We start from the raw sequence: 27,362 nt of genomic DNA on the forward strand, positions 1-27,362 counted from the left end.
GTTGCTAAGTAGTTTTCCATTGTTAAGTTATTCTAGTTACCTGTTAAAGATCTGGGATATTCCCACTTTTAATGTGTTAGGAATATAGCTGTAATGAGAACTGATCCTTGGTAAACATAATTTTCCATTCCTGGCTTCTACTTTCTTCTGAGTTATTTGAGTATTCCTTTTAAGATATTTAAAATTAAATCATTTCAGTTATTTTTAATAAAAGTGTTATTTTTTTCTGAATTTGGCCTGTTAAAATATATTCATTTAAAGATAGTTATTTTTTTAAGAATCATTTTATAAATAGTTCATGTTTTTATTTTGATTTTAGGCTAATTTGAATATGTTTAATTTTCAGAAGTTAAACCTCTTATTTTAATATATTATCTTACAATAAGAAAGTAATACCTGGAAATTTTCTGCTTTTTGTAATACTGTTTTTTGATTTGGGCCTTTTATGGTAGGCAACTATATAATCAAATATATTCAAAGGGATAATATGTTTTATTTCTGTAAGGTGCATATTTATGATCTATTCATTTCTGTATAAATAGAATTATATAATTTACATAAATTATATAATTTTTATATAAATGTAATTATTTTTTAATATCCTTATTTTCTAATGATTAATTTGGTATTAATATTACATGGCACAAGAAATAGTGTTCTATCTTTTTTGTGAATTATACATTGTATCATTCTATAACCCCTTTTCCCTTGAATTCTTATGTAGTCTAATATTACTATTACTAATATTATTTTTGCATATATTTTTGGTTTATGCTAAATGAAAATATATTTTTGTCTTTAATTTGTTCCCTTCAGGCGTGTTCCTTATTGGAAACACTGAGTAGCTAGGACAAGCTGTATGTCTTCAGGAGAAGCCACTGGCATTCACTGTCTAATATTTGTGGTCAGCCATGCTGGCTGTGGTCTGTCCCAGACTTACATCAAGGGCAGGCTTGTGCAGAAGCTGGTCCATTTGCTTTTTTTCTGAGCCATACAGAATGGCTGACTAGTTTATCCTCTGGGAATACCTGGAGAATGCAGAGTCTTAGACACATCCTACAGAATTATCAGTGTGCTCTGTGGACCCTCTTGTGGAACAAGTCAGGGCCTGGGCATTTCTCCAAGGTCAACATCTTCACATGTGTTGACAGGTCACATTTCAGGTCTGTCTTTTTTATGTAGGGCAACTTATTTATATGATGCAATACTTTGATCCTTTTATTAATTCAACTAGCTACATTCTTTAGTCAAGTTAACGTCTCTGAAACTTTGGTCTCCATCTTGAAAGTGGAGATATATTTTTGCATAAGAACTTCATTATACTGAACATCTAACAGTATCCAGAGAATATGAATTCCATGTTTTCTCCTCACCCCTGGGGAAAATTTGACTGATCAGCAACAGGAAGTCTGTTTGTAGACAAAGATGGCTTAGTAGCCAGTAAGCTTATCATAGAATTGTTTTGGAATGATGCCGTTACCATAACGACTGTAAGATAACTGCTCTTTTAATAGGGACACTACTGAGAACACTGTATTTCATAAAATGGCTCCCTGTGCAGTTTTCCCTTTTCCTCTGAGCTTCGTTCACTTTCACTGGTTCCTGACCTAAGAATGTCCCATAATTCATTCCCTCAGCTTTTGGAGCAGTCAAAGAGGGAGAATGCCAGCCACTCTTTCTTAGCTCTTCTTACAAATTAGTTCAAAGTTTACACAATGCTCTTTTCAGTTACTCATGTTCTAATGTAAAATAAAACTCATTTTCTCCACACTACAATTCATAAAGCCATTTTCTAGGAGTTATTTAAGGTAGTTAATAATAAAATAACAAAATAATATTTGGGTAAGATTCTGAATCTGTACATGCTAAATGAAATAGGGAAAGCTCTTCAGTAAAATGGGACTTTACTGTATGCATTAAGTCTTAAAAAATTCACTGGGCCAATAAGTGGGAGAGGGTGGGGTGGCAGGCATGGGGAGGGGGAAGGCAACAGGGGTTTGTTCTTGTTGTTTTTGTTTGTTTGTTTGTTTTTTGGAGGGGAAACTGGGAAAGGAGAAATTTACAGGTAAATAAAGAAAATATCTAAAAAAACATTTGAAATGTAAATAAGAAAATTTTCATTAAAAAAAATTCACTGTTGTTGAGTTAAACTGTTGCTTGCTTCTTTTGTTTTGCGTTTGCTTTGTTGTAGGGCAACCATTAGGATTTTACATAAAAGTTATCATTTTGAATAAAAAAAATCATTTTTAAGGACTCACCCCGAAGGAGCAAATGGGAATTAAGGCAAATGGCATTAGGCTAAGTTAAAAGCATGCAAGATAATTGACTTACTTGCAATTCCCTTAACTGCATGATTTAAACAAAAAATCATTAGCTTCTCCTTTTTTTCCAAATTAAACCTCTGCGTATAAATCACACTACATAATGTGTGACTTCAAAATATAAATAGAATTTTGATTAGCCTACACTCATAACTACACTCAGTGTTGGGTGATGCCCTCTCATTTGGTGGTTGAAAACTGAGACGTGGTAGAAGGGATAAGTATTGGAATCAGGGTCCTGACAGCACATCATGCTGATCTTCCACTGAGAAAATAAATGCAAAGATTCAGGTGTTACTGTCTAAAGGTCACCCTGGCTGCATGCTATGCCACTAAAGGCAAGTGGTGGCCACAGGGCCTACCTTGGGCAGTAAGCCAATACAGTGTGCCAGCTTAGTGCCAGCCAAGGACAGGGTGGGCTACTGACCGACCCAGGAAACTGCAGGCTGGCAGGCGTTGTTTTAAATGTATAGGCAGTGCCAAAAAGGAGTTGAGTTTCTATGAGAATATAACATATCCATACAACATTATTCTAATAGATGTCTTTTCTTTCTTTCACTTCAGAGAATTTTTTTTATAAGAAATATGTCTGAAGATCATATTCACCTCAGTGCCCAGGGGCAGGCAAGCCACAAGGCCCACTCTATGGACATGAGCCCGTGCCAGGCATGTGGAGGTGCTCTGAAACAGGATCAATTCAACGATGGAAGAACATGGTGGCTGTAGAAGTGGGTAAGTCTCTAGATCCAGGGCCAGACGGAGGCTTCTCTGTTTGATACTAGAATTGGTTTTGGCAACTGACTTCTCAGAGTGGAGATGAAATCTGTCTGTCGTCTGTCTGTCTTTCTGTCTGTCTTGGCTTTACAGCCAGGCTTACAGGGATGCCAGCCAGTCACCTCTCCATACTTCAGTCTCTTCAGCATTTATGAAGAACCATGTGGTCCTCTCTGACTCCTGCTCCGTCAACTCCCCACGACTCACAGTTTCCTCTCTGTTATCACTCAGCCCAGCCTTTCTCCTACATTCACCGCCATTGTCTGAGTCCAAGGGGCTGTCAGGTCTTTCTCTTCCTTGACTCCCTTGCCGCACACACAGGGGTACTCCCTCCCTCAAACCCAGGCTCTATTCTTGTTTTCCATGACTGTGTCAGACACTCCCTTCCCACTCCTCTGGACCATACATCTCCCACTCCTGACCTTTCAGGGCTCTCTGGTCCATTCTTACATTCTCTAATCTTTCCTTAAAACTGTCACCATTCCCGCTGCTTCAACTCCCACATAGAAATTTACTCCCTCCCACCCCCAAAAGGACTCAAAATGTAAGCCCAAACTCTCCATCAGCACCCCTACTTGACACATTAGTGGCACCTCAGGCTCTCCTGTACAAGTGAAAGCCATCATCACCCCGAACCCCATCACAACCTGCTCCTTTGCCAGCAGTTGCTGAATCCAGAATCTTACAAATTTTCCAGAGTGCCCCGTACCATTATAAATAACTGAAAACAATTACTCTGTATTATAATCATCCTTTTTCCCCTTTCTGTCTTCCTCACAAAGACTTACCACGTTGCCCATAGGCTGAGCACGTGATGTCACAGGAGACATGGAATCCAGAAGTGATGTGCTGTATAATGCCTCAAAAAAGCTGGGCTATATTTAGTCTGAATTCAAACACTAAGTCACTCATTTAAAATATGAAGTCCCTAGTTCCATCCAGTTGCCTAAAAATGTCACAATGTCTTGGTTTTTAATAGCTGAGTAGTATTCCATTGTGTAAATGTTCCATATCCATTTTCCTTATCCATTCTGTTGAAGGATATCTAGGTTGTTTCCAGTTTCTGGTTATTATGAATAAGCTGCTATGAACATAGTTAAATAATTGTCCTTGTGGTGTCATGGAACATCTTTTGGGTATATGCCCAGGAATTGTATAACTCAGTTTTGAGGTAGATTGGTTCTCATTTTCTGACTAGCTGCCATATTGCCACACAGCAATGGATTAGTGATCCTTTTGCTCCACATCCTCGCTAGCATTTGCTGTCACTTGAGTTTTTTATCTTAGCCATTTTGATTGGTGTAAGATGAAATCTCAGAATCATTTTGATTTGCACTTTCTTAATGACTAAGGACATTGAACATTTCTTTAAGTATTCCTTGGCCATTACAGAGTCCCCTGTTGAGAATTCTCTGTTTAGATCTATACTCTATCTTCAACCCAAAATTTGTCCAGTGTACAAGATATTCAAGGATAAAAATGGAGCAGAGACTGAGGGAATGGCCATACAATGACTGACCCAAGTTGATACCTACCCCATGGCAGAGAGCCAGTCCCTGACAGTAGTAATGGTACTTTGCTATGCTTATAGACAGGAGCCTAGCATAACTGTCTTTTGAGAGGGTTGATACAGGAGCGGATGGAAATGGATGCAGAAAACCATAGCCAAACATCAAGCAGAACTCGGGGAGTCTTGTGGAAGAGTCCGAGAAGAATTAAAGGAGCTGGAGGGGTCAAGGACACCACAAGAAGACCTACCCTGTCGACTCACCTGGGCCCATGGGAGCCTACAGAGACTGAACCACCAACCAAAGAACATGCGTGGGCTAGACCAAGTTCCCCTGCACATTTGTAGCAGATGTTCAGCTTGGTCTTCATGTGGAGTCGGGGCTGAACTCTCTGACTCGGTTGCCTGCCTTTAAATCTCTTTCCTCCCTAGCTGGACTACTTTGTCTGGCCTCAGTGGCAGAGGATGTGTTGTGGTGACTTGATGTACCTGGATGAGTTAGTACCAATGAGAGGCTTCCATTTTCTGAGAAGAGGAGAAGGGGGTCATTGGGGAAGGAGATGTGAGAGTGGGATTGGGAGAAGAGGAGGTGGGCGCTGTGATCAGGATGTAAAGTGAATAAATAAGCTAATAAAAAATAAAACAAAGTCCTTTTAACTTTAATGACAGGGTTGTTACTATTTCTCATAGATGATGAATTTCATTGTGCTTACTTTGTGATAGATTACTTTGTTAGGTAGCAAACATTTGAAAATCTTGTTTGAAAGAAAAGCCAACTTTCAGCATATAGTTTACTAATATATTCAGTATGTTTGCCACCAGTAAAATGCACTAACTATTCGTGTCTGCATAGCCATATTCCTTACCTCAATCAAATACATATCCAGCATGCTAGTTTCTTCCTGGTGCCCTGATGTTAGGGATCCGATGGTCTGCTCCCTGACATCACAAAGTTGTCTGTTGTAGAACGTCACATGAGTGGAATCAGAGGCCCTTCTTCATTACTGCAAGCTTCCTAGACAAGCATAGTTTTTAAGAGATTGCTCATTGTATCACCTCACCTTCCACTGCGTTTCTAAGTAGCTCTTCATGTTAGGGACACGCCATGCTTACTCCATTTATCTGTTAAACATCTGGGATGTTTCCACTTTTGATGTTATGAATATGCCTGTAATGAGTATTAATGTACAAGCCTTCATATACATAGAGAATTGCTTTTTCTGGACAATAATGTAATAGAAGTGTTCGGCCACACTATTATAAGATAATTATTGCTGAATGTATAACTTCCACAGTGTTGTGTTTAAAGCATTTAACACACTCCTTGGCAATGTGTGAAAATTCTAGATGCTCTGTACCCACTTCCATACTTTGAATCACTATTTTTAAGCTTTAGGTGTTCTCTTTGAATTTAACAGTTTTCCATTGTGATTTAATTTGTTCACTGTGGCTAGGTTGAGAAGGGCCTTTTACTAGGATGCACATACCACCTGGTTACTATTGCTTTACTGTTACACTGGACATTATTTTGACAAGGTAAACATCTATTAGAACACACTGCTTTGTATCACAGCCACAAGACTGGGTCCTTGAAGTCAGAGTTGACTTTGGTATTTACAACCACTTATTCACTATGACTGTGCAATTTATATGGAACCTTATTAGAAGGAACAAGGAATAGCCATGTCCGGGGCTGACTTGTAATTTAAAAATAATAACGAAGAAGCCCCTGCCATTGTGCCTTAAAGGAGAAGTGAAAAGTGACACCAAGGACTGGAAATAGAATCATTTTTTCTTACCCTGCCCTATAATTTAATATGTGATCTGTCAGGTCATGACATCTGAGTGCAAAAGCTATACTAACTCCAGTGAAAAATGGGTAAAGCAGCCAATTGCTGAATGCAGAATGCTGGAATTGAGCTTCACAATTTCTCAGGGAAAGAAGAAAAAAATACATCCCAGAACTTGCCTGTCTAGTTGGCTTTTACTTTGAATTAGCATTAATTATTGGGCCTTAGTGACTTCTGTGTCTTAGGCATCTTTCAGCAGGCTTCTGTCTGTCCCTTTCAGTTGGGTCCACTGGGTCTCTATAGACAGCCAGGCCAGCTACCAGGCTTAAGTATTAGGGGGACTATAATACTGAGGTGTTTATACAAACAATTAGATGCGTTGTCTGGATCAACTCTCCTGTCCCTCCTGGGATCACGAACCCATGGCCTCTCATATGCCAGCATTCGTATATGCTCAGCCCTTTGCCTTATTTTGAGACAGGGTCTTGCTAAGTAAGCTTTCCTTGACCCATCATATCCAGAATATAAAACTGACATGCATTAGCATGTACTGTGTCTTGTTGTTGGCTGTCCCCTGGGTACTCACTCTCATTGGTTGATATTCATGCCATGGATGCAGATGTCCAGTAACAATCCAATGAATGAATATTCAATCAAACCAGCTAATGAAAATGTCAGGCACAAAAATTCAGAAATAAGAGAGACACGTCATGGCTTATTCCTGGGACTGAAGGGTTTGTGATGTAGGGTCTGAGTGCTAAAGCCAGCAACAGTGACATTCATTTAGCACTTGGTGTGTAAGGGTTCCAAGACTTTTTACTCAGTGTCTCATGGAAACCTCCACCCATTGCCTCACAGCAACCTTTAGAGATCAGTATTGTTCCTATCGCTACTTTATGGATGGGAGGTAGGAACTCAGCAAGATTAAGGGCAAATATCCATCTCTGGAAGAACCAGGAAGACCATATATCTCTAGGCCACAGAATGACATCTCCAATAGCCTGTGAGGAGTGTCAGGCAAGAGATGAGAAGAGCAGATTTTTGTTGGTTTGCATTTTCAGAGACTGTTGTGGGAGAGCAAATAATTTCACAGAGGTCAGAAGAGAAGTAAGGGCAGGAAAGCTTTTAGTGCACTCCCAGCAATAAGTAATGGTGGTGACAGCACACAGGCAAGAATGGTCCTTGTGGCTTCCCAATGTGGCCAGAGGTTGGGGAACGTAGGGTAAGGATGCTTGTGAGAGTAGAGGAAGGGAGGCATGGATGAGTCAGCAGAGGCGTGGATGCGAGGGTTGAATGTCTGTGATTTTTCCTCATACTCCCGACCCCAGTGATGCCATGGCATCCCCAAAGCCAAGTTCCTCACTCCCGTGTTTCCTTTATGACCTGAGAAGGCCTGAGAGGCAGCACTGAGGTATCTCTGCTGAGGCTGATACCTGACTTCAGCATGCACATGAATATGGAAGTCAGCCAGGGACCAAAAGGTCTGGATCATCAAGATTTCACCTTCTCTACCAAGTCTCATCTCCTAATCCTATTTCCATGTTATCAACACAGGAGGAGCAGAGCATTTCACCTCTTACTCCATGTTATCAACACAAGAGGAGCAGAGCATTTCACCTCTTACTCCATGTTATCAACACAAGAGGAGCATCTCAACTCCTGCTCAACGAAACCAAGGCAGGAGTTAGGGTTTGAAATGCATTGTATGTGGGTGAATTCATTTTTTTTGTTTTTTGTTTTTTGTTTTTTGATTTTTTGTTTTTTCAAGACAGGGTTTCTCTGTATAGTCCTATCTGTCCTGGAACTCACTCTGTAGACCAGGCTGGCCTTGCACTCAGAAATCTGCCTGCCTCTGCCTCCCAAGTGCTGGGATCAAAGGGGTGCGCCACCACTGCCCAGTGGGTGAATTCATTTTTAAAGGAGCACTACTCATTTTATTTTTCCTTGAGCACTTGCCCTTGTTAGGCCATCGTTCATATAGCCAGACCACTGAGAATGCTTGAATAACGTGTCCAGTGATGTGTTCTGGAAAGTCCGTGGGTAGGGTCAGAGCTCAGCTGTTCCTGCCTATGGCCTCCCTGTCACTCTTCATGGAGAACACTGCCCTGTTGGCCCTGAGGTCATCTTAAACCATTTGTGGTGCTTGGCTCAGCTGCAGCGATGTTCCTGGTTCAATTCTGTTTGACCTCTCTTTTTATTGACACATTTGTGCGTGTTTATGAAGGGTCAGTATAGTAATTCAATAATGTGTATGGTATGAGAAATTAGCATTTTCATTTTCTCAAACACAACTAATTTATGTGTGGGAGCCTCTGGATCCTTCTGGTTGTTTTGTTTATAGATTGTTGGAGACTTTGGTCACCCTCCTGTTCTATGGAGCACCAGCCGACCTCTCTCTTTTCAGTGCCCTTTGGGGAATATTTGCTTCCCCTCAACTGCTTTTCTCAAAATCTATTGATCACAGTGGACTCCCTTTATGAGGTTGATAGTGTAGTTTCTACAAATGCAGAGGAACACATATTTATCTTTTATTTCATGTAACATAGTTACAGTTTCATCAACATTGACACAAATTAGAGAGATTCATTTTTATGAATGAGTTCATATTTTATGAATCATTCATAAATTATGCTCCACCACATACATCACATTTTCTTTATCCATTTCTCCCATTGATGGGCACTTTGGTCATGTCCATGTCTTGACTGCTATGAATTAAATAGCTGTCTAATTCTTATTAACTCATTTCCTCTATATTCTTTTTCATAATGGTGACGTTATAATATTCATATCAATAGTGGGATATTCCTATCAATTCCTATCAATGGTGGGCAAGAGTTCTGCTTTCTCCTAATCTTTGCCACATGAATTTTTGTGATTTTGATAATTGATATTCTATCTGGAGTGACAACGACATCTCATTCTGGTTTGGCTTTAAGTTCCTGGCTGGCTCAGGGTCCTAAGTATTTGATGGACTCACCAGCCATTTTTATATCTTCTTTGCATACTGCCCATTTAGATCCTATTCTGAAGGTTTAACATGAATAAAAGCATGTTCCTACCAGCAAGCCAGACTACCTTATGACAGACAACTCACTCATAATACAAGTTCTGGACAAGAGGAGCCTGAGGTTGAGCTCTTCCCTTGGTAAGTGTTCTTTTTTTTTTTTTTTTTTTTTTTCTGTCTCCATCCAGTTAGATAGTTGACAGAGATGATAGTCAGCAAATAATGGTGTCTGAAGGAAACCTCCCAGTTCAATGAAAGACTGCCTCTCTCCTTTGGGAGATGCCATCCCATAAGTGGCGGTTTGTGTTGCTCAGTTGATTAAAAAAAAAAAGTAGGGCGGTCCTCAAACTGTTAATGAGAGAACACATGGCAGAAATTAGACCATAGACTCTAAACAACTCTGAAATTATAAACATTGCTTAGTGGAAGCTTTTCTTTAATGATGCCCTGATGCGGCTGGCATACCCCAGTGATTTCAGCCAGTGTTATTTTACTTGAAAGGGGGAATTTACCCCCCAAAAAGTATCTTTAAGAAAAGCTTTCTTCCCATCTTGTATCATGAAACAATGACATCTCATTCTGGTTTGGCTTTAAGTTCCATCAAGCTTTAAGTTGCTTGATGGCCATGTCCGTCATGTTCTGCTGGCAGCTGACATCAGGCAGTGTGCAATCAATAAGACAATTAGAAGAATCATGTGATGAAGAGAAGCTGCGGGCTCTATCCCTACATAGGTAGGCAGAAGGCTAACTCAGTGGGAGCCATAACTAAACCAGGCTGTCAGGCTCCTATGCAGCCATCCAGGTCTCCCTTCACATGTCCATCGGCATCCTTCTAGGAGGGCAGCAGAGAGACATCTTAAATGGTAATATTTATACCATTTACAGCTGTCTTTTATTAAGCACTTATTCTGTCTGAGACAATGAGACAAATATTTTATGCAACTATCTTATCTAATCTTAAAGACGTAAGATACATACTGCTCATATCTTTCCAGTAAGCATGGAAACTGGGGCTCCAAGAAATTAATGTCTGTCCAAAGTCATATTGCAAGTACACGGAAGCCAGTATGTAACCCAGTTTGACTCAGCGCCTGGACAGGGAGCTATTAATAACTCAGCCTTGATTCTTCCAAGAAGATGAATTAAGAATATGTGTGTAAAAGTGGAAATAGCATATGCTGTACAAGTGCTAAAGATAAGCTCTTGAGCCATGAGAATAGACTCTATCTACCACTTAATAACAAGATAGTTAGTCTGTGGAGACTCTTTTACTCCTGTCTCTCACAACTCTGTACATCCTTGATGGAGACCAGAGCTAGAGTAGCCTATCTTCAGTGCTCATGGTGAGAGTCTCTTTTTGCCAGGCCATTCATCACAAACGTCTCCTTTCCATGAGACGGATTGACTGGTGCATCTTCATGCTAGCAGCTTTTGGATGCTGGCTACAGGTTACACTCGACTCCCAGGCTTCTCAGCCTGTAGATTCTGCTGTTGTTTGGGAAAGGGAAAACTAAGAAAGCACTCAGCACATTCCCACTATTGAAGGAAAGAAGGAAGTGAGACTGTCCTTTGGTGAGGTAGAGTAGGGACGCCTCTGTCTGACCTGTCCTTGTTTCTAACAGAGACTGTGATGTGGAAAGTAGATTTAAATGAAGAGGAATTTAACTATTTAACACCATGCTGAAATTTCCTCTTGGCCAAAAATGGGTTACACAAATGACCAGACAGTGTATCTGGTGCTTCCTGAAACATGGGGCTGCTGTGGCTCCCCGATTCTCCCAACCTCGGAGTTTGTTCATGCAGCGTGTCATCTGACATCATACTTAGTGATGTTATGAGTGTCCATGAAGCCTTTTCGCTTTTTGAGGTGCTATACAATTTAGATGCTAAATAGTCCTATTCTAGAAGGAATCATAGTATTACACTAAATTACAGTTTAATTAAAGGCAATATGGGATGATGAGGTGAGAGTCACAACAGAATGTGGACTAAGTAGTAAAGAAAAAAAAAATGTAAGTTTTAAAGTACTACAGGAAAGCTGTGTGTGAACTGCACCTGGCTTTAACTCCCAGAACAGAGACTGGAATATGTGGTTTACTCTCTTAGTCTCAACAGCAGCCCCAGAAAAGCAAGAGATGGGGACCCTCTGAGTCCTACATCCTCACTCTCAGTATCAGCAACTATGGCATGTTAAAAAACTGCCAAAGTGTTTCTATCCATTTGTGTTTTACTCAGTGAAGCTGGGAAGTAGTATAGCGCCCAGCCCCGGTATTGTGACGGGCGAGAAATTTCTGCATAAACCCAGGACTCAGCAACTTCCAACCCTTCACTCCATGGTGAAAGGATATCCAGGCAGAGACTCCTAGCCAATAAGATTTGTTTAAACTCTCCTAGTGAAGTCCTAGTGAGAGCATGAGGTTAGCTTAGGTGTGTGAGTCAGCTCCAGCGTCTGTGGCAGCCTTGTGGGAAGCTGAGTAAGTTACTGAATTTGCTGAGCCTCAGTTTTCCCCCAGCCCTGGATAAAAAGGATAGTAAATTTCATTTAAATTTACGTATCTGAAAATTTACAGTGGTTTGTAAGCAGTAAGTAACAGTCCCTGTTAGCTCGTTATCAGTCTTTTTCTTAAACACTAAAGTGTTATGGAGGTAGATGGAGGACAGACTCCCTCTTAGATGTGGAAAACCCTTCTGAGTTGGTTGCTCTAAGACGCAAGTTCCTGCCCCACCATCCATACCCTGGTCCTTACAGCTTCCAGAGCAGCGGTTTCTGTTTATTTTGTAGTCATGACTTGTGCATTGGAACAGCGGTCCTTGAAAAATTATGCTTATAAATAATCATCAACAATAACAGTAATTTGGATTTGACTTATGATTTCCCCCTTTCTATTTGCAACGTTAAAACAAAGAACCTTTTTGAAGAGGAACTTTTTTTCCTTTTGAATCTGTGAGAATTGTGGCCCAAAATTCAATCCAAACCAAATTTCAGATGTGGAATTGTAAGCCCTCGAATGGAAAGCATGGGGCCCCTCAGCCAGTGGCTATTGGCAGTTCTACCCTGGTCTCCAAGGACACATACAGTGGGATACCAACCAAGAAAAAGAACTAGGAAGGAATAGGAAGGAAAATGTTAAAAACATCTGTAGAGAGTTGGGGTTTCTATGCTACTGGTACAAGGGAGTCCTTCTTGTTACTACAATGACAGCCCCTTCTCATGGCTATAACTACATATAAACTAATAGTGAATCTCGATAAAAGTGTAACTTCAGAGGGCTAGCAACATTTAAGGGATAGGTCAGAGTCCTCACCAACTCCATCATGGATACCCTAATATTTTGCTGCAACTCTCTTGCCTCCTCCCCTGAAACTCTGATGTGTCAAGTATACATGCACACATTAATAGTCACACTATCATAGGTCATGTTGGAAAACACAGGCTATGTCGCAGCATATACAATATTCCTTCAGGATCTCACACCAAGAGGGCCTAGTTTCTCTCAATACTCAGGCTGGTAAGCTATCCCGAAGCCCTGAACAAGATTCGCTTTCTGGGGGCACGCCGAGCTGCTTTCTCTTGTGTGCAGTACAGGAAACCACCTCCCAGTGTGGTATTAAGATAACTCTTCTCTGGTGGTCTGTCCCCACCACTTTGGCCTTCACACCTCAGACAGTGCCAGGAGGCAAATCTGTCACTGCTTTATTTTGGGGCATTCTACCTCAGAAGCAATGGTGTGAGCAGCTGGCCTCAGGTCTGCAGGGTGTCTGGCCCTTGCTACTTGCCAACCTGTGGTCTTGGTCATGGACCACATCCTGTGACCCCCGATTCGGTCCTAATCACTACCACTTTGCAAAAGTAGCTGAGCTTGTAGATTTTGTGAAAGAGAGAAATTGTCATAAACCCTTAGACAAATAAGTGAGATCAGAAGCCATGATGGGCTTTAGATATAAGGAAGAAGATGGTGGTAGTGAAAGAATTATTAATCAAAGTGAAAATCACATCATCTTCTACATCTGATCAGGTATACAACTGTTTACAGCCATGCTAGCAAGGGCACCATTTGCTAACTGTCCGCATAAGTGGCTTCCACTGAGGTTTTAACAGATCTTGATTCACCTCATAGATGCTTAGCCAAAGAACAGCCTTTGCAACTGCTGACAGACAGCTGAAAATCCTTACAGCAGCACACTCTGGCCAAGGATCTTCTTTTTACTGTCTTCCAAAGAGTGTACACACCTGAGTAAGTCTTCAAGAGGCTAACCTACAACCAGCTCAGGCCCAGGTATAGGATGAAGGTATCTTCCTATTTACTTGTGGATTATTTTCTGCATTTCCCCAGCTCTAAACCCTCCCCAAAGCAAGACCAGTTTTCTTTGGTGTCAGAGAATATAGTTCTCCTTAAATTGATAGAAGGAGCTACCCTCCCACCCCCAGGCACATGATTCAAATGCACTGTCAAGTGCATCTTTCCTGGGAGAGGGGCAGCGGTAGAGAATTATCAAGTTTGTCTGATGATACCTCAAAGAGATTTAATTTAATGAAACATGAGATCTTCAATTATAAATTGTTCCCACATTTCAGGCTTGCCTAGTAGACTTTCAAACTTTAAGCTGGTTTTTGTTATTATTGAAAAACGTCATTACTTGTTTACAAAGTCTGTTTCTTCTTAGTGTTTTGACTTCAGAAGAGGATTGACTTTAGAAAGTTAACCTGTAGAATAAACTATGCCTCACATGAAACCAAGCAGAGACGAATGGATTTCTAGAGTAGTCACTCAAGCGCTAATTTATACATTACTTAAAAGCCACCACATTCAATAGCAGATCAAATTAGCAGTAGATCCAATGCAATATTTAATATATGGAAAATTTGCTTTTACAAATTCCAAGGAGGAAATCTTTCTGAGCCTGGAGTCCTCTGTTTTGTTGATCCAAGATGTCAAGTACTGCTGTAGTTACCTGAAGCAAGTGGGCATTAAATTGCAGCTGGAGATGAAAACAGGAAGACGAATAGAACAGATGAAAAAAAGGCATAAAATAAAAAAGAAAACATAGAAAGGTGAAGAAACTCAATAATGCCTGCAGAATCTTAAGGGGAGCTAGGTTGTATATTTCACAAAGGAAGCAAAGTCAGAATGAAATTACTTAAAAGTTTGCACAGAGGTGCTATGCTTTATTAAGATCACAAACCTCGCCACTGGACAAGGGGCTCACATTCCTCCTCTCTATATTCTTCCTCTAGTGACTGAATTTCTGCTTATTTTTTTTTCTGTGACCATTTCTACATATCTAAGTTGGAAAATAATTCCTACTTCTAAGGGTTATTGTGATAATTAAATAAAACAATTTCAGAAGACTTTAACAGAAACATACTGAAGTTCAATAAATAGGATCAGGTCTAGGAATTTTCAGCTTTAATGTAGTAAGAAGTATAGAACAACTTACCCTGTAATCTTTTCAAAGGCCATGTTAGTAAGATATAATTTACATACCATAAAATTCACCCACTATAACTATGTAACCCAGTGACTTTTCTTACTAAATTTATAGCATCATATACTTCTATCTATAATCTAGATATACTGTTAAAACATTTTTACCACCATAACCCATTCTCTTCTACAACTGACCTATAAAATATAGCAACTGTAAACATATATACCCTAAATGTTGGGTCTCCCAATTACATGAAATAAACCCTAATGGACATAAAAGGTCAGATCAGTTCTGACATTAATTTTGTATCTTCAGATACCAGCCCAATATTTCAGGATTTTTTTTGGTTTCATTTCATTAAAAAAAAAAAGAAAGAAAACAAAAAACAAACAAACAAACAAAAACCAGCCTCTCTACAAACCAAGAGTAAGACATCCCAGTCAAGGACATCTGCGACATCTCTGGGCTCCATGTTGGCAGTGTTGAAAGCACAGTGTTTTGTCTGTGAGGATGGAGATGGGTAGATGCTGGGATGGGCCAATCCAAAGCCCTGGATGTGGGGCCGAGGTGTCTGCTATCACCACGCACATGAGAGGACGTGAAGAAAGGGAGCGCAGCTAGGCATCCATATTAGAGAAAAAGAACCGGAGCTGCCCCTATTTGCAGAACATGTGGTCCTATGACTAGAAAACACCGAGCAGAATTTTAATTAATTGGAATTAAGAACTTTTTAGTAGAGTGTAAGGAGTTTCACAGAATATGAAATCAATATGCACAAATACTTTCTATTTAATTGCTGAAAATATGAAAATGAAATTGAAAAAACTAATTCCATTTGCATTGTTGTTGGAAGTAATCAAATACAAAGGGGATTGCTCTCAGGACATCTGTGAGTTCCAGAATCTGTGGTTACAAAAGTCAGTTATGCAGCCCAATGTTTTCATACAGCCTACACTCATCCCTCATATACTGTAATAGACTGTAGGTTACTAAGAATACCTAATGTAATATAAGTAGTATATAAATATTATGCTACATTGTTTATAGTATAATGCTACACAGTTAGATGGATCATAGATATGAAGGAATGAATGGAGTCAGAGCAAACCTGAGAGAATAAGCATGATAGCTGTACACTGAAAACATTACTGAAGAAAATTAAACATCTAAATAAATGGCCATTCCCAATATTCAACAATGTTAGACTCTGTACTGAGGTAAAAACAGTTTTGTCTAAACTGATATATATAATACACACACACACACACACACACAAAATAATCTCTATCAACATCTCCTTTGGTTTTTAACACATATTAACTAGTTATTCTCAAAGTTTACATGAAAGGCAAAGGACCATTTTTGACCAAATAATCTGGCTTTGCTCACCGGGTACCAATCGTATGTTTTCATGAATAAAGACAGCTTTCTGTTTTTAATCTGCCTTGTGGGAGTTATTGTGATTGTCAGTGAGTTCCTAAAGTTCCTTAGGTGATTGGTTCTAATCTCACTCTCTCTCTCTTTTTTTTTTAAACAGCGACTCACAAATGCTAACAAACAATGAAACAAATTAGCTGATTTGCACAGTTTGAGATATTTGTCTCTGGGAAGGTAGGACCTCCAACATTGTGAGAAAGAGATACAGTTGATCTTTCCCTTTAAGCTGAATGTTGTTATTTCAGGTCTATGCTTTCCACTTGAACATTGACAGGTAACATGGTTTTTGCTGACTGAAAATGGAGACACAAATATACCAAGGTATTTCCCCCAGTTCTTTGTGCACTCCAGCAGTTCATTGATTGGGTAGATGCTGGGATGGGCCAATCCAAAGCCCTGGATGTGGGCATGATAGGTATCTGAGCTGGTCAACGGGCTGGCCCTCCTGCACCCATACCACCAGGTTGAGCTTTCCTGCCCTGCCCCAGGCTGGCTCATCCAATACTGCAGCCAGCAAGAAGCACAGCAGAGCTCTTCCACTCTTGTGCCCTCAGGGCTGGCTCTACTGTGCTATCTTGGTGAGGTGTAAGGTGTGGCATCCCATGAGGGACAGGGCCAGCTCTCTGGTCTGTAATAGGTGGGGAGGGATGAAGAAGGGGATGGCGGCATCTCTTGTGTATCTTCACCACTGCACAGCAGCGAAGAGGCAGGCCCAGCTTTCCCAAGCTCACACCCTCAGGGCCATGGTGGCTCACCCTCAACCACCACATCCAGGGCCATCTCTTGATGATGATTTGAAAGGTGTCATCATTTGTAAGTCCCCCTCTTTTACCTGCCATCTCTTAGGCACCACCAGTCACTACACCAGACTCTGACAGTAGACCAAGCAAAATGCTCTAGCATAAGTTTGTGCTGCTTCATGCAAACCCGTTGTCTTTCAACGGCCCTGAAGAAGCTAGCTTGTTTTCCAGTGATGTTGCATCCATCGTCAAGACCTAGAGTGAAAACGGCCAACAGGGCCATATTGCAGCTTCAGTGTTGGCATCACTGAAATTTAAAGCGTCACCAGTACTTTACAAAGAGTTTTGATATAGTCATGTCTGATCTGTATTTAGCTTACATTGTTCCTCAAAGGTACTCTGTTGTGTACATGGGGTTGAGCTAATCATGTCAAGATGGTTTTCACCAGATTGTACTGTGCTTAAACAGAATCCTCGAACCACGCAGGGTCAGACTCCCAAAGTTTGAACCAACACTGGCTACTGAGTCCTGCCGTGCAGAATGAAGTGTCTTCTTGCCTCCTGGAACTCCTTCATTGAGGCTTGGGAAGGTCAGAGAGACTCCTACAAGCTTGTTTGTTTGTTTGATGTTGGTGGGGGGGGGGGGTTCCATTGAATTTGCTACCACACTATTTATTAGCTTTTACCAGAGAATCTGAGTTGTAATGTTTTAAAAAATATTGAGAAGACAGACAGACATCTTTTTTAATTCTACTGTTTCACATTTATAACACAATCCTGACATCAAATTTAGTGCACTGCTAAATAAAAAGCGTGTCTTTACGTATTGTGCCTTTTCAAGCCGGAGTGTTTCCAAGCTTGCATCCTGTTTTACTTGACTTTATGTCCTTCACTGAACAATCAGTCTTTCTTCTTTCAGGCCTTTTTCTCTAGTGATGTTCTGGTTTTTTTTTTCTTGTGTGTGTGTGTGTGTGTGTGTGTGTGTGTGTTTGTCTTAGAGTAAGCAAAGATAAAGTAATCATAATCCACATAATCACATAATCCACAAAATAAAATTCCTTAATTTTTAGATACACCGAATACTCATAAATCCACAAAAACTTAAAAGAACAATACTAGCGATCAATGGAAACCCTGTCTTTTTTATACAAAGGTCTAGAGAGACTCTTGGCTGGAGAGATGTCTTAGCAGTGAAGAGTGTCTTCCATTCTCCCAGACGACCTATGTTACTTCCCAGCACTGTCACTGGTGGCTCCCAAATGCCTGCAACTACAGCCCCAGATCTGACCCACTCTTCTGGCCTCTACAGACACCTGCATGTATATGCCATACATTCATATAACCAGACACACATATGCGTAAGTAAAAACAAGTCTAAAAAAAAAAAAAAACACCGGTGCTTTCTTGTGTCCTTCCTGGTGCTCCAGGCCTTCTGAGAGCTGCTGTCCTATCCAGGGCGCCTGTGGGATGCTGAAGAGGACAGGGGATGACTGTTACTTTTAAAAGTACAATTAGGTGAGTGCCAGCATCAGAGTTGTGTCAGTGTGGAGTGATAACATGTCTGGAGTGATAACATGCAGCTTGTGAGTAAAGGATTTTTACTTTTCTTCAGAAAACCCCTCACATGTCCAGCAGTTCCCCAGGGAACCCAGCAAGACAACCAATGGAAGATTTGGAACCACAGACTTAAAACTGCCTTCTGGGAAAATGGCTCTTTGTAAATTTGAAACAGTGGTTAAAGGCTTTCTAATCACTCTGCCCAGACTCTTCTCTCTTCACTGGCCTCAAGGAGAATCTTCTATTGGCCTTGACACAGTCCACAGTTTACACAACATGCAAAAGTACTTGTCATAATCTTCCCACCTCAGATCTATTTAGCCCACAGTGATAAAATATCTGTATGCCTCGAACCAAAGGTTCCAAAGAACAACTTTTGAACCTTTTCAAAGGACCCCAATGAAAGAGGCAAGGGGAGGACTGAAGGAGTGAAGGAGGTTGCAACCCCCATAGGAAGAACAACAGTATCAACTAACCAGACCCCTCAGAGCTCCCAGGAGCTAGACCACCAACGAGAGAGTACGCATCGGGGAACCCATGGCTCCAGATACATACGTAGCAGAGGATGGCCTTATCTGGCATCAGTGGGAAGGGAGGAAGGCTTGATGCTCCAACGTAGGGGCATTCTACAGGGGTGAGGCAGGAGTGGGTGACTGGGTATAGGAGCACCCTCATAGAGGCAAAGGGAAGGAGGATGGAATGGGAGGGTTACAGAGGGAAAACCGGGAATGTAGTGTAAATGAATAAAATGATTAACGAATTAAAAAGAGAGGATTCTAGAGGTACTGACACAGGTCACAGTGGCTGTACACTCCCAGGGTACTGATGGACTGCCCCACAGAAGACAGGTAGTCCTAGGTTTTCACTCAGACTCTTCCCTCCATCCTTCCAGCTTCTGGGCTCTAGGGAGTGGCTCTCACTTCCTCATTCCACGTGGACTCGGTAAGTACCAGTTTGAAGGTCAGTCCCACCTCTGCCCAGATGGCTCTAGAATATCACAATCAGCTTGAATCAGAACAATGGACACACACACACACACACACACACACACACAGAGAGAGAGAGAGAGAGAGAGACAGACAGACAGACAGACAGACAGACAGACAGACAGACAGAGACAGAGACAGAGAGACACAGAGAGGGAGACAAAGAAAGACAGAGAAAGAGAGAGAGAGAACTCTCTAACAATCGGTAGTTCCTTCCTCTCTCAGCAGCCCACGATGGAGTGTGTGGCTCCTCACTAGGACCACACAGAATGTGACTACACCCAGCAAGAGCTTGAAGGCTCTGTGAAGCAGAAGTCTGCTAACTGGAGAGAATGTGCTGATGGCTGGGAAAGTCAGGGGGCTTTCCCAACAGTCCTTGCTTTTCATCTTTAGTTTCTAAAGCAGCCAGAGAAGTTCTTCAAGCTGTAATAGAAAGCACAGGCTTTGATGAGGGCTAGTTGTCTTCTAGTCCCACCTCATCAGCCTACGGAGCAGAAAGCCAACTTAAGAGTCCAACATTCTACTGTGCAGTATTAAGTTTCAATAGTAGCTACACATGTGTAACGAAGCTAGGCTTCGGCCCAGAAAACTAATCCCAGAATGTAATCAGGAGGTAGGATTTGTTCAGAGTACAAAGATGGAAGGAACTAATGACAAGTCCCAAGTAAAGAGGATGCTGCCAGGGAGAACGGAACATAGCACAGGGGCAGGGGATAGGAGCCAGCTTGGGTACCCTCCCTGTGGCTCCTTAGCGCCCTGCCCCCGCCTCGTGGAAGCCTGGCATGCGATGGAACCCTTTCAGTAGCTTTCAGAATGAAAGAGACATTGCTGCAGTGTCCATGGCAGCTAATCATAAAAGGCAAGCCCTCAAGAAAATTTTGTGGTGAATTTTCCAAAGAGGAATTTGTATGTCTGCGTGTCTCTTAATGAATCTGTCTGCTTCTTTCCTGAGTGCTAACCAAGAGAACATCTGTGTGACAGAAAGTAGAACAAGATGCCCCGTGGAGCCTCAGGGAATGCTCTTAATAGAAAGGAGCTTTATCCTGTGTGTGGGTGGGTGGGGGGAGTGAGGGTGTGGAAATAAAAGCAAGTCTGGATTAACCAAAGGTTCACACTGACGGTAGTCAGAGACTCGGCTGTATCCCCACAGGTATTGCCCCTTAAAGATAACGTAGGAACTTGCTCATGGTGGGAATTGGTGAAGCATCTCCTCTTGCTTGTTTCTGAGATGGCATTCTGTCATTCCTCTTACAGAAGCTAACCCTGGACTACTTCAGGGAACTACCATGCATTTTTGTCTTTATTTACTCTTACACACGGGCATGTGAGGTGAGCAGATTCACTACCAGAGCTGGCCTCTGTGGATACTTGCTGATGGGCTCGCTAGAAATCGAGCAAGCAAACAGCATGCACCAAACATTATTTGTGACGTGGAAGAGACAGAAAGTTTCTTGTCACTGTGGACTCTTACACTTTCAGCAATTGAATGGGAGCTGGTAGATTTTGTGACCCAGTAATTACCGTGATAATCCAACTTATCTAGTGAGACTACCACCAGCTCAAACACTGGCAATGGTCTCTGAGGCTTAGGGAGTTTCAAGTCATATTTTAAGAAAAATGTAAATCTCTCTTCTTTACTCGTCAAGAGTCTACCAAACTGAAAGTCTCTGTTTTGTTCTGGCCTATACTATGTGTATTCGTCACTCGGTATGTTTAACATTTACCTGTCCTTATATGATAATTCATGATTCCCACTAAGTAATTTGAAAATATAAGTCCATGAACCCTGACCTGGGCCCCCTTCTACATTCCTTTTGGCCAATTAGTAATGGGAGGTTTCAGATTTAACTGTTGGCTCACAGACACTTCTGAAGCAGGAGGCCTTTGTGCACCTCATGAGGAGCTAACTCTAGCTGGCTCTGCCTTCAAGCTTATTCGTCACCTCAGCCTAGGTTCCCTTATCTGAAAGCGGTGGTACAGAAAGAATTTTTTCTCAAAACTCTTCATTTATATTTGATTCCTCAATATGTAATATTAAAGCTCTTTGCTTCAATTAAAATTTCATTTAAATTTCAAATTTCTGTTTAAAAATACAGATAAGCTTGTACTCTTTTCTATATAATCCTAAGCTATTTAGCCAATGAGCTTTTGCCCCAATCTCCAAGTAAAACTAAAATTCAAGTAAAGAGTGGCCAGGTTATCTAATGTCTTCATGTACCCTGGTATGGAGTGACATCCTTCAGTTTGAACTGCATGTGCTAGAGTCACTCTGTGGCCTTCCACATCCTGTTAATCATTGTACTTCAGTCAACACACACAGCATACATTCTCCGTGCAATGGTAGAGTCAGACTCTGATATTGGACAGGGTGCTCTTGCTTCTAACATCCTGAGGCTGATCCTTGGCCCGGTCCATGGCATAGGTACAACATGGACTGAGGGCTCAGTTACTTAATAGACTGTTGGGTTTCATGGTCCCCCATTGCTGATTTTCAGTTTTCATGATTCCTGGAGCCTTGGAGGCCATCAGAAATGCCATGAGTCTCCGTCTGGAGGGAGAGCTCAAAGGATGGACTGAGCTGTCTCAAGCCACAGCAGTTTTGCCTTTGTCTATTGTTGCGCAGTGTGTAGATATTTACACAGAGCTTTAGTTTTGTATATGTGTGTTATCCAGACGAGCCCTTCTTCTCTGTGCTTTGATTTGGTCTTATTGAGGATCTGATGTTGGGTTCTCTGGAATGCTTTCCCCTAGTCACTGAGATCATCCCATAAGTTTTTGTTACTGGAGGGAATTTGTTAATATAGTGAATTGTGCTTGGTTTTTAAATGTTGAACCAACCTTGCATGTCAGATGTATGTGTTATCTTTTGTATATTCAGTGCTTTGACTTGTTAATATTTTTGTAGTTCATGATACCCATTGGTCTGTAATTTTCTTGTAATGTCTTTGTCTTGTTTTGCATCATTGTAAGACTGTGCTAGAATGTGTTGGTATTTAGTACCTATTTTAAATTTATCTTTATTCTTTTTCTTCTTCCTATCTTAAACTTAATTTGCCCTTTCTTTGCTTATATAAGTAGAAGCTAGGTTATTTTGAGGATTTACTTGTTTTTTTTTTAATAGGTATCTAACACTGTAATTTCTTCTGTTGTGGTAATGCTTTACACTTACATATACATTTTTATATTTCCATGATAATTTAATTTAAAACACTTCTAAATTTATTGTTTAGTCTTATGAGTCAGTAAAACAAAAGAATTGCGATTTTCCAATGCAGGTAAGCATAATTCAGTCAGTTGAAGGACCAAATAGAAGGAAAGAAGGCATGGTGAGTGTGCGCATTAGTCTTTTTCTGTACTTGAACACTGGCACACAAGTTCTTGACAACTAGGACTTGGACAGAAAATACACAGTCATCTTTCCAGGCCTTCAGCTTTCCTGTGAAGTATGGGATTTCTCAGACTTTACAGCCCTATGAGGCAATCCCTCCATACAAGCACACACACACACACACACACACACACACACACACACACACACACACACACAGAGAAAGATAGAGCCATACTTTCTAAAAGAAAGATTCAAAGCATTGGAATACTTTGTAATTTAATATATTTATGCCTTACTATGGTAGCAACCAAGAAGAATTAAAAGTTTATACCATATATTTGTTCTGAGCATCTCTTTATTGCAAGATATAAGACCCAAGTTCAATGGGGCTTTATATTACTATAATTTCCTAGTTAGAGAATAATAAAAATGAGACCAGTGTTTTTTGTCTTGTTATCTTATCAGATGCAGCTAGGGCAACAAAGGTGCTCTACCTGACCAAACATCATACCAGTGAGGTCCTGTGCACCATGGCAGGGGGAATGAGGGTGTGTGATTGACATGATCCAGAAAATATGTGAGTGAATTGGCTCACAGGAAATTCACATATTTGTTGCTATAAACCGTTTGGTTTATAGCAAACTGTAGTTTGGTTTATATAATCTATAGTCACATCTGATCTTACATTTAGCAATATAAACCTGTTATTCTCCTTTAGTGTTGATGAATGAACCACATAAATAAGAGAATGTGGTCAATTGGCCCACATGGTTCTGTCTACACAGGAATGTTGGTATATTAGTTAGTTTTATGGTTTGTAATCAAATGCCTTGGCATAAAGCAGGTTGGAAGAGATAAGGTTCATTTTAGCTTACAGTTCCAGAGGAGATATGGTTCATTATGGCAGCAGGCAAGGCTGACATGGCTAGCAGAGTGGGTAGTTGGATGATCTCATTTCATCTACACACAGAAAGCAGAGACACAGGATGGGGAGTTGGGCCACGTTATCAAACCTCAGAGCCAGTCTTTGGTGACATGCTCCTTTAGCAAGGCTCTGCATCTTACAGGTTCTACACTTTCCTAAGACAGCACCACCTGGTGGAGACCAAGTGTTATAACACACGAGCCCATGGGGACACTTCACATCCTGATCAGAGCAATCTCCAGGTTTATCTTTCTTAAATGGACCAAGAGAAGATTGAGGTTCACTAGAGAGAGAAAGTATTTATGGATTTATAAAGAATAAATAAAACAGTATTAGAGAACTGATTGCTTTTTTAAGAAAAGGCATGTTCTCAAATCAAATAGCTCAGTTGATGGTTGAAATAACTTCAATGTTCTCAATATATTCATGTTGAAGTTGCTAATGTTATGAATTCCAGCCCTCTGAAAGCCTTGGAAGAACAAACCAGAATGTTACTTGTTTTTCTGTTTTGTTTTTCCATTAGAAATCAAAACCTCTTGACAATTATTTTGTATCTTCTAATACTGTCTGGTGGGAGAATCCACTCAGGAATGAATTTCTGTGTAACACTGAAATCTTGTCCTTCAAATTATGTTATATTAAGGAGCTGTTGTTTCCAGGCAAATATCATAAATCAGAAAGTATCAGTGCATAGATTAGTAGGTCAGTATGGCTACAATTGAAAATTCAGATAAGATTACTTTTGTTGATTATCCTAGATACATTCCTACTTTATTTGTGAATCTCAGTGTTTTGAAGATAAATGTTCCATTCTGACTAACAGATAATTCTTTAAATTAAAAAACCACTAGAAGTTCTACCACAATCATGTGTTTTTTCCCCAGTGAGGGTTTCAGGCTCCTGATTTCTGTTTTGAAAGTTTCCTTGAGCGTATTACAATACCCTAGAAGGAGACATCTATGACAATATGAACTTTGGATCATCCATGAATTCATAAAATGAGAAAGATCTCATTCATCTTTGAATCCCAGGTACCTGGTTTAGTGCTTTGCATGAGTTAAGCTCTCAATGGCTGTTTTGTTTATGATGAAGGCTTTGCTGTCTGGATTCCAATGGAAGAACATCAGAGAGTCAGGAAATGATTTATATGTTCCTTGCCAGAAGCAGCCCTTATTGAGATTGAGGTTGGATTTCAACATCTCCCTTTAGTTCATAATGTATATCTTCTTCTCAACAATGAGTTCTGATGCAGTCTTTGACAATGGCCTTCAGTGCACAGCACAGAACATACAAGGCATCCATTGAAGAAACCTTCTTGAGCTGGATCTTGATCTTTCTATGAGCAGAACCCAGAGAGATGTTCTCTTGGACTGTCTTCACCCATGTATTAGCCACACTCTGTTGTCCAAAACCAGACAAGAAACACTGATCAGGCAATGATTCCTGATAAAATAGCCACATAAAAGAATAAATATGAAGTAGATTGTGTCATATAAAGGGGCTAATCATCATGGATGCCCTGTGTATGCCCCCAGATGGACCTGGGGCATGCCAGTGTCTGACCTTCACCTGGACTGAATAGTGTCACATCTGCTCGTGACTCTGAACAGCTGCTTTAATCCCCAACCCCTCAGGACCTTCTTTTCTGGCCTCAGAGCTCTCACAGACCCAGCATTCACATGCACTAATATGTCACTTTGAAATACTCTATGTTTTTGTTTTCATTCTTACATCATTGGGAAAACTGATAATAAGCAATTTGCTTCTTACTAATTCTTTAGACCAGTGCTTCCAAACACTCAAAGCTTCTGTGTTGTTAAAGTTCAGATTCTGATTCAGCAGCTTAGGAGTGGGGGGGTGGGTGGAATTATGCATTCCCAACAAAGTTTCAAAAAGCTCCTGACTGGCTTCAGAGCTGTAGGCTACAGTTACAATCTAGACTTTAGTTTTCTATTCATTTTTTCTCTCCCTTTTCTCTTTGGCTCCCCCTTGCTGCTTTCCCTTGAAGCAGGGTATCATATATTCTGGACTAGCCTCTTCTGCCATTGTATCCTAAGTGCTGAGATTACAGATATTATCCATTGCATCAAACCTATGCTTTAATCTTTAGGATCTGTACTTAACCACACATTTTAAGCCTCCCGCCCCCGGACTGTTTTTAAAATCTGCATGTCTGGGCTAGACTCAGAAGCAATTGATAGAATCTTTGAAGGTAGGAATCCATGGTATGCTGATAAATACCTAGCAATCAACTATTCTGGGAACAAAATTAATTCTGACATATAACAGTTGCCAGTTTCCATGGTGTAAATTCTCCATTTATTTTGTTACCCATTCGGTCACAAACAGGATTTAAAATGCTACACAACTCATTATCTATAATTTTTATATGTCTCTAAATGGCTAAGCTAGAAATATGATTGCAATATGAGCCCAAAATTGACAACTGCTGCTTTCAAGTTAAAATATCTTCAGTATTTATAGCTACTATAAATTCTATTCTATTTTCACAGAGGTCGACTTTTCCATCTCATCTTTACTCTTTACTTCATTATCCCATTTTTATCCTCAAAATTACCCTAGAACTCCCCTCAGATACCACTTCTCCTAAAGGATCTCCTAAGGGCACAGTATTCACTTAAGCACTTCTGAATTTCAATTTGACATTATTCTTAGACCCCTTTCTTGTACTCAGTCCAACCTCAGTAGCATGGGGCAGGTTGTGCAATCTTACATACAAGAGACTATCATGTTTCAACAGCTATAAGATTTGAAACCTAACTTAAAGTTCAAATTCTGTTTCTCAGTTACAGAACCAGAAATCCCCTTAATATTAAATAGCTTTGTACAAGGAGATAAGCATGGATCAATTTGCCTTCTTCTACATGCTAACCGCCAGTTGAGCTAAAAGCATCCAGTGGAAAAAAGACAGCATTTTCAACAAATGGTGCTGGCTCAACTGGCAGCTAGCATGTAGAAGAAGGCAAATTGATCCATTCTTATCTCCTGTACAAAGCTCAAGTCCAAGGGGATCAAGGACCTCCACATAAAACCAGATACACTCAAACTAATAGGAAAGAAAGTGGGGAAGAGCCTCAAGCACATATGCACAGGGGAAATTTTCCTGAACAGAACACCAATATCTTATGCTCTAAGATCAAGAATCGACAAATGGGAGCTCATAAAATTGCAAAGCTTCTTTCTGTAAGGCAAAAGACACTGTCAATAGGACAAAACAGCAACCAACAAATTGGGAAAACATCTTTACCAATCCTATATCTGATAGAGGGCTAATATCCAATATATACAAAGAACTCAAGACTCCAAAGAAATAAATAACCCTATTAAAAATGGGGTACAGAGCTAAACAAAGAATTCTCAACTGTCGAATACCGAATGGCTGAGAAATGTTCAATTTCTAAATAAATTCCTAAATAAATGTTCAATATCCTTAGTCATCTGAGAAATGCAAATCAAAACAACCCTGAAATTCCACCTTACACCAGTCAGAATGGCTAGGATAAAAAACTCAGGTGACAACAGATGCTGGGGAGGTT

General features: G+C 40.5%; 2 long non-coding RNA genes across 2 annotated transcripts; both read left to right on the forward strand.

Annotated features, from left to right (window-relative positions):
- Nucleotides 1-29: 29 nt before the first annotated feature.
- LOC116093900 lies at nucleotides 30-8,063 on the forward strand. The gene is made up of 3 exons (XR_004119881.1): nucleotides 30-110; nucleotides 2,886-3,053; nucleotides 7,947-8,063. It is a non-coding gene; the product is annotated as an uncharacterized LOC116093900 (long non-coding RNA).
- Nucleotides 8,064-9,425: 1,362 nt separating this feature from the next.
- Nucleotides 9,426-16,558, forward strand: LOC116093901. The gene is made up of 3 exons (XR_004119882.1): nucleotides 9,426-9,540; nucleotides 16,367-16,440; nucleotides 16,541-16,558. It is a non-coding gene; the product is annotated as an uncharacterized LOC116093901 (long non-coding RNA).
- Nucleotides 16,559-27,362: the final 10,804 nt, after the last annotated feature.

The sequence above is a fragment of the Mastomys coucha genome, unplaced genomic scaffold (assembly GCF_008632895.1).
Source record: "Mastomys coucha isolate ucsf_1 unplaced genomic scaffold, UCSF_Mcou_1 pScaffold16, whole genome shotgun sequence".
Lineage (NCBI taxonomy): Eukaryota > Metazoa > Chordata > Mammalia > Rodentia > Muridae > Mastomys > Mastomys coucha.